Source organism: Formica exsecta, unplaced genomic scaffold (genome assembly GCF_003651465.1).
Source record: "Formica exsecta isolate Colony F162 unplaced genomic scaffold, ASM365146v1 scaffold191, whole genome shotgun sequence".
NCBI lineage: Eukaryota > Metazoa > Arthropoda > Insecta > Hymenoptera > Formicidae > Formica > Formica exsecta.
The window spans coordinates 906,046-913,300 of NW_021849211.1; the positions used below are offsets into that span (position 1 = coordinate 906,046).

At 35.4% G+C, this 7,255-nt stretch overlaps 1 protein-coding gene across 3 annotated transcripts in view; it reads right to left on the bottom strand.

The window, feature by feature from the left end:
- Nucleotides 1-4,429, bottom strand: part of LOC115233818 (neural cell adhesion molecule 1-like) — an 80,648-nt gene extending 76,219 nt beyond the window's left edge. For 2 of the 3 annotated variants that reach the window (XM_029804418.1, XM_029804419.1), the window contains exon 1: nucleotides 3,603-4,429. The gene's annotated coding sequence lies outside the window, so the exon portion shown is untranslated. Of the gene's footprint in view, nucleotides 1-2,300; nucleotides 2,900-3,602 lie in introns of those variants that run through there. The other variant, XM_029804420.1, reaches the window with a different exon arrangement.
- Nucleotides 4,430-7,255: the final 2,826 nt, after the last annotated feature.

Below are 7,255 nucleotides of genomic sequence, written 5' to 3' on the forward strand. Positions count from 1 at the left end.
CTAAGATTAATGTAATGAATTATATAGCTATTATATTTAAATATTATATATACATAATTTTTTATCAAGTACTTTGTAATTAAATAATTATTAAATTATAAAAAGTTAATAAAGTTATCAAGTTGTGTTTGATGATTATAGAGTGACAATTATATTTTCTATGATTATTCACCTGATGTGTTTACACTTAACAGAGAATCGAATTGTGTTTTACATTCACGCAATTTCACACGCGTTAAAACCACTAACAAATCGAAGAGCATTATAGAAGTGACCGATTATCGGTCGTGTATCGACCTCTCTAAGCGATTTGCATAACGCACGAATAATTATAATCAAAGTAATTAATTGCTCCCCACACATACTATCCGTTCTCACAAATTGTCATCAGTACGACTTGCGAAATAACTTAATCGTGATCTTATGTAGGTTTGCAGTATTATTATTAATTCAATTTGCACAGTTGCATTATACATCAAAGGATAGCTGAAAACATTTTTCAGCCAGCTAGAGACTTTTCTGAGAATGTAAAGTACATCTTTAAGGTAAGACAAATTAAAGCTGGAATTATATGCTCTATCATTCTTAGCAATTTAAATATATTATATCTTATGGAAGTAAGAACTATACTTTCGTCTTAATAAGTTTCTTCGTATATAATTAAATCTAGTCCTAAAATATTCCATCGTATGGAACTTTCATTTTGTAAGAAATTTTTCGCTGGTTCTATCAAGATTAATAGGAATTTTTGTTGTTTTCAAAAACTTAAAAAAATATTTTATGAAAATGAAAAAATACTTAACGTACCTTGTTTGAGAGTAAGTAATTAATTCATTTTTTGCCGGATACTAAAAAAAAAAGAAAAATTTAATTAACAAATAGATAATTTTCCATCAGCGTGCTATATGCGTTTCCAGAATATTAAATCACCAATGGTTTCTTGAAAGTATTTATTCCGCAGTGCATTCATACACAAATCCATTCATTTCATCGAGCGTTTTTCAAATAAATAAAAACACATATAAATGACAATTTTTCGCTTATAGGAATATAAAAAACCTATAGAAAGATAAAATTTTATTGAAGCTAAACTAATCCCTTACGTAACTATATACTATCTACACTCGTTAAATTCTACCAATTTCATGAGCACGCTTTGCTATCTGAGTATTAATCCGAGAGCGTTATGGGATCCCTATGAATTTCGCAAATTGATTTATTTCACAGAAAGATTGACGAATAAAGCGCGTAATGCGGGTGATTGAATAGTGTTTTACTGAAGAATGGCTGACATCCCAGAATGGGACACAACAAACCGATAATGGGTACCTGTTAATTACTCGTTTTAACAAGTCCGGTGTGCGCCGCTGATGGATTCGCGACACCCTGAGGGACGATTCATTACGGCATTGCTCGGAAAGTGGACCGAGCGGAAAAGTTGTACGCTTAATGTGCGCGAGCTAAAGCCGTGCTATCGAACGGATTTTCACCTAACTCTCCTTTTCTTTCTCTCCTTTTTTTTCTCTATTGTATCAGAAAATACTGGCCATTTCTGGCTGGTATGGAGCGTTGAGCGTAAATCCGAAATAGAACAGTGGATAGCGATCGATTGGCAGGGCAATTCGTGAAATTACGTCTCGTGAATGAAGACGAATAGTTTACTACCGGCGTATCGTCTATTTCGTGTGTTCATGACAGCCGAAACTCTATGCACGTGTCGCGATTGTGACAATAGCCATGATCCCGTGTCGTTCAAACACCATCTATTTCCAGTGCTTCAAGCTACATATATAAAATATTTTTTTCGAATATGTGTAAGTGTTTGTTAAAGAGTAATTTTTTTATAGAGTTTACTCTTTATTCATCTAATATCGGTTATAGAGAGATAGATATGTACATTTTTTAATATATACGTGGGCGTATGTGTGTATATGTAAGAGGATAAAAAAAAATAAATATATCTATGATGATATTGATCATTATTTCGATAAATTAATTAGAAAAAGTATTTGGACTGTCAAATGCGCTTTATTCACGCTGATAATTTAACTAAAAAATTCCATGCACTCAAATAGATAAGAGATTAAACATTTGATGTAATAAACGTCATCAAGTAAAGTTTTATATTGTCTCGTCCTGAATATTCCACGCTTCTCTCTGCGCGCAGTTGATATAATTTCAGTAGCAGTATCGTACGCAAAAAGTCCGTAAGTAAACTCCAAACTAAACTTTCAAGCTAAAAACGAGACCCTAAACTCGGCCGGATAGGATAATCGATTAGCTTTGAGCATTTTTATTACCTAACAGCGCAAAAGCGTCCGAGAGAGAGTTACTGTCCAATAAAATTCCTTCCGCCAGAGATATAAGTTGGAGAACGCATTGCATATTCAACGTGTACAGTCGATTGCATATTCGGCACCAAAATTCGCGCGGCATCGCTGATAAATTGTATTACGTTTTTCGTCTAGATTGCAAATCGAAGCACCCGCTTTCGTCTCTCCTTTCCGCCCTCTCATCATCGTCGCTCTCGGCGAAAAAGGGTGTAAAATCCAATTAGAAAATCAAGCGAAAATTTTCCGTTGACTCTCACAAGTAAATATTATTGTTCATTGTATGTTTGCTAATAATAACGAAATAATGTATAAACCGGATCTATGATCTGCCGATTTATCGACATCGCTTTTGAATGTTATTATATAACGATTGTTGTTGTTATTATTATAACTAAAATGCCACCAAAATTATTACAATTATTGTGCCATTTTAAGCATACGCATCGTTAATCCTTCATGCACATGTATGCTCATTGCACGGCTATTAGCAGAGATATTTGAAACAACGTCAATTGCACTCTCTTCGTTAATTATTAATTAATCACTGAACATATTTTATTACAGTCTTACAATATTTATATTTATATATAAGCAATATTTTGCCGAGTTCAACGAGATTTAATTTAATTATTTAAGTAAAATTGTACTAAAATATTAATTAAATTTACTTTTTAGTTATAGAATATAATTATTATGAAATGTAAGAAGATTAGTAAACTAATAACATAATTATAAACAAAATATAAATAATATCAGAATTAATCGAAAATAAGAGATCCTTGATATTAGCTTTATCAATCATAAATATGCTGTTTAATTATTTAATAATGTAATGCGTATAAAATTTTTAATTTAACATTTAAGAATAAATGAAACATAAACTTTCTTCATACGTTTATTTAAGGAATTACAGAATTTTCCCTTTTAGCTTTTCTTCTGTTTGATCAGTTCGCGCGCGCGAGTGTGTCTCTCTAATTATTGCGTTTTTAAGAAATGCAATTTTTCCACGATAAAAATTTTGCAAAAATATTATTCATAAACAAAACTTTGTTAATTAGTTTTAATAAAAGTGAGTTATATAAAAGATAATAATATTTATCATGGATAATTCCATTGTAAATCATTCAAGAATTAGATCCCGCTACAAAGATAGACACGTTTTCTCTCGAAATATCTCGTATGCCTTATCACTTCACAGAAGATATTTAACGATACATTCGCGCACACACACACCGACATGAAAAAAAAAAACAAATGGGTTTCACTTACGGATCTCGGAACTACACTTTAAGGAAACACTGCGTACGAACTTCTTAGGACGAGGGAGTGCTCCCGGGAACGCATCAAAATCTCGCTGCGAGCGCAATGCGCAGTCCTCCTGAATCTCCGCCGAATTTTCCCGGAGGAGGGAATCCTCCTAGCGGCACAATAGATCCGGGAAAATCCGTACCTCGTGCGACTCGATGGTTACGCGCACTTTTACGCGCCGTTTACCGCAATGACGGCGACACGCACGGTGCAGTCACTTCCGGTCCATGTCCCCGTCGCAGGGTTGTTCAACGCCGCCGTATCTCACGGCTCCTCTCGTCGAGAATAGGGAGAGCACCGTCGCGACGATCCGAATAACAAACGACACGCGCGTTTATTCCATCGTCACCTCGCAATCAGTCACTTCGATCCGCTCCATCGATCGCGAAAACGTTCACTCTGAGACGCAGAGGCGAGAGACGTTTTAGCGAACGAATCGCCATTCATTCAATCATTCGCGATCGCGCGATTCACATCCTAACGAGTCGATCGGAGCACTATTGTAAGTACACTGTCGCACTCCCCAAATACGGACGTAGTCGTCGTTGTATATTAAATGCCGTTGTATCAAAATCGATCGACAAATTCAAAAATTACGATACGATACGCGAAAATCACTACCGGAAAGGGGGCAAAGATCGACGATTTCTTTCCTCGATCGATGTCGGGTCCGCCGATCGGACACCGACGAACGAGGTGATAGCGACGACGGTGGAAGGGTGAGGTGAGCCGAATGCGTGTAAATCCAACGTTCGCGAGACACGAACGGCACGTCGTGATGTTGGCGGGCGACTAACCTCCGAGAACTCCGCTCTGCACCCCCGGACGCCGCGCATGCCCCCTACCTTAAAGAACGCACCCCCGCTCTCGCATCCCCGTTCGAGTCACCCTCGACTCGTGCAGCTACTCCCCCTATTCCTCCTCCCCCGTGCGCCTCCACAAACCGCGTTGACTTCATCTTTTTTGACGAGGAAACCGCCACTCTCTTTTCTCGCCTCTCTCGCGCCCTCGTGTATTTACCATATATGTCTACCGTTGCCCCGTCCATCTCCATTTATACCTCTTTCTATTTACATCGCGATCGCACTTCTTCCGATTAGTATGCGCGACGTCATAAGAATTCTTCCATTTCGGTCACCGTGTTCTTGAGGTGACGGGATTTTTTTTTCTTAATTTTAAAATCGTACTATTTGCTTTCTGAACTACAAGAGCGAATAAAAAACTCCTCTAATAACTCACTCTACTGTGGAATGAATCAAGAATGACTCTCTTGTTCGCTTAAATTAAAGTAATCCTTTTTCTTCAGAACTTTAATTTGAGACTCCGGTACAAAGATAATTTATGTTAAATGTTTTACAAAATTGTGTAACAGATAACGATCTTTCACGAAATATGTTAAAAAATCTGCTAAAGAATCTGCTAATGCAAAGGCAGAGAGTTGAAATAATTAATATCATTTATAAATCGCCTTTTTTTTTGATAAATCTCATGTAACAAGGAACAATTAACGGATTTAATTTTTGTTCTACATTTGTAAAAAAAAGAATTGTATATATTTCTGTTTAGAGATATATTTAATGTGAGTAGAGTGTATAAACTATCGTGATCCAATGTTGAATAAAGCTGGCATTGTATCACTACATGTCATGACGCAAATTTGGCGACGAAATATGAAAACATTTTCCGTCCAGGTAGTAAAAAATACGAGCAAAAAATAGAAAATTGCGCAAGGTAATTTCTTGAAAATGTCGCGCGAACGCGTCCCGGGAAAATACTTTTCGTACGCCGGAAAAGCTGTGCTGCGGGATAAACTAAAACAAGTTTTCATTTTTCACCGTACGTTGGCAAACAATAGGTTACCAGGATAAATATTCGGTTGAATCTATCTCGAATTTTTAACGAAAAATGAACAAAACAAATCACAAGACTACGCACGAGACCGTGTATTTCTTAAACGCATTTCATGTGGCCGGTCCAGCCTCTTTAAAAAATTTCATTTTTCATTTTTTATATTGTCACTGTTTTTCTAGCTTTTTTTTTAACGATAGAAATCATACAAAGATTTTTTAATATTGCTTTAAATGGTAAAAAATGAGAAATTTGATAAAAATTTGATACGATAGAAAAATAAAATTATAACAAAATTTTGTTTTTGTATAAAGCAACAAAACTCTACTCGCATAGGATTGAAAAGCCATTAATGTTTCGATACATTTGTTAAGGCAAAAAATTTGACCGCAGATCAAACATGAAACTTTATAGGCGGAAAGTTGCGGCGAAGCAAGACTCTCCGGTATATAACTTCTACCACACCCAAGTAATAATGTGATCGTTTCATTTCGATCGCGCGGCACCGGCGGAACATTTTTCACATCGCCATTCCGGTGCGCGTCATAGAATTCGGGCCAATTCAACCGTCGTATTTTATGAACTATTCGAATATCCGGCACGAGCTTTTTTTCCAAACCTTAATATTTCTTACAATGGCGTTTCTCTTCATAGTTGATTGTAGATTACAGCGTGTGTCGTGTTTTTCGATAACGCGCGCGATAAAGGCTGGATATATACGGTATATCTATACTTGTATTCGCTTTCAGCGGTCTTTTTCTCGGTTTACATCGGACGTTGCGGTACAGGATTATTATTTGTCACGATAACGAGAATGAACGGCGGGTCGTTTTATTATCGATATTTTGTCGCACGATCCATGAGAATCGCGATTCTGCATCGTCGAAGCTCCTACTCGAGAGAACGCGGGATTAAAGGAGAATTTAATACGCCGACTCTGGTATTCTGAAATAATTTAAAATCGGAAGTTCGTTGAGAGACGCAATTCTCCTTCAATTATGGAGAGTAACACTTCGCGCAAAGCAACTCCTCGCTTTCGACGTGTTTTTACGATTTTAAGATCTTTATGAGGAGTCTATTGATTCGCTCGCTGCGAGTACTAGTTGATGCCACTTGTATTTCTATCTTTCCAAATTCATTCAGAAAAAAAAAATATCTTGTTATTTCGACAATTATTACAATAAAAACATATTTCTCCTAATGTGTAGTCTTTCGACAGTAATCTCTTTTATTTATATGTCTTTGTATAACAAAATTATAAAATGTTTTAATAATCTATTTGGTATAATAAAAGAAGAGTAATTATATTTTATTTCTCTGTCCAATTGAATAAATCTCTTTGTTCTCTTCGATCAAAGAACCTCCGATCATTTCTCATCGTGAGAGAGTAACTAAGTGAATCATTAAGTGAATCCTTTACATAAAATCGTCTGCTGTCCGACATAAAATTTATTTCATCTACTATTTGTCTCTTATATTTAACAGCTACTTTCCTTAAATTATTTTCCCATTGCACAAAACATATAAATTTTCGTTAAATATCTATAGTACAGACAAACATTTTATTTGCATATAAACTTATCAAAATTATTTATATATAGAAATATATATACATAGATAAATTAAAATTTTTATCAGAAAAACAAATTCATTCAGAAAAAAAAAATATCTTGTTATTTCGACAATTATTACAATAAAAACATATTTCTCCTAATGTGTAGTCTTTCGACAGTAATCTCTTTTATTTATATGTCTTTGTATAACAA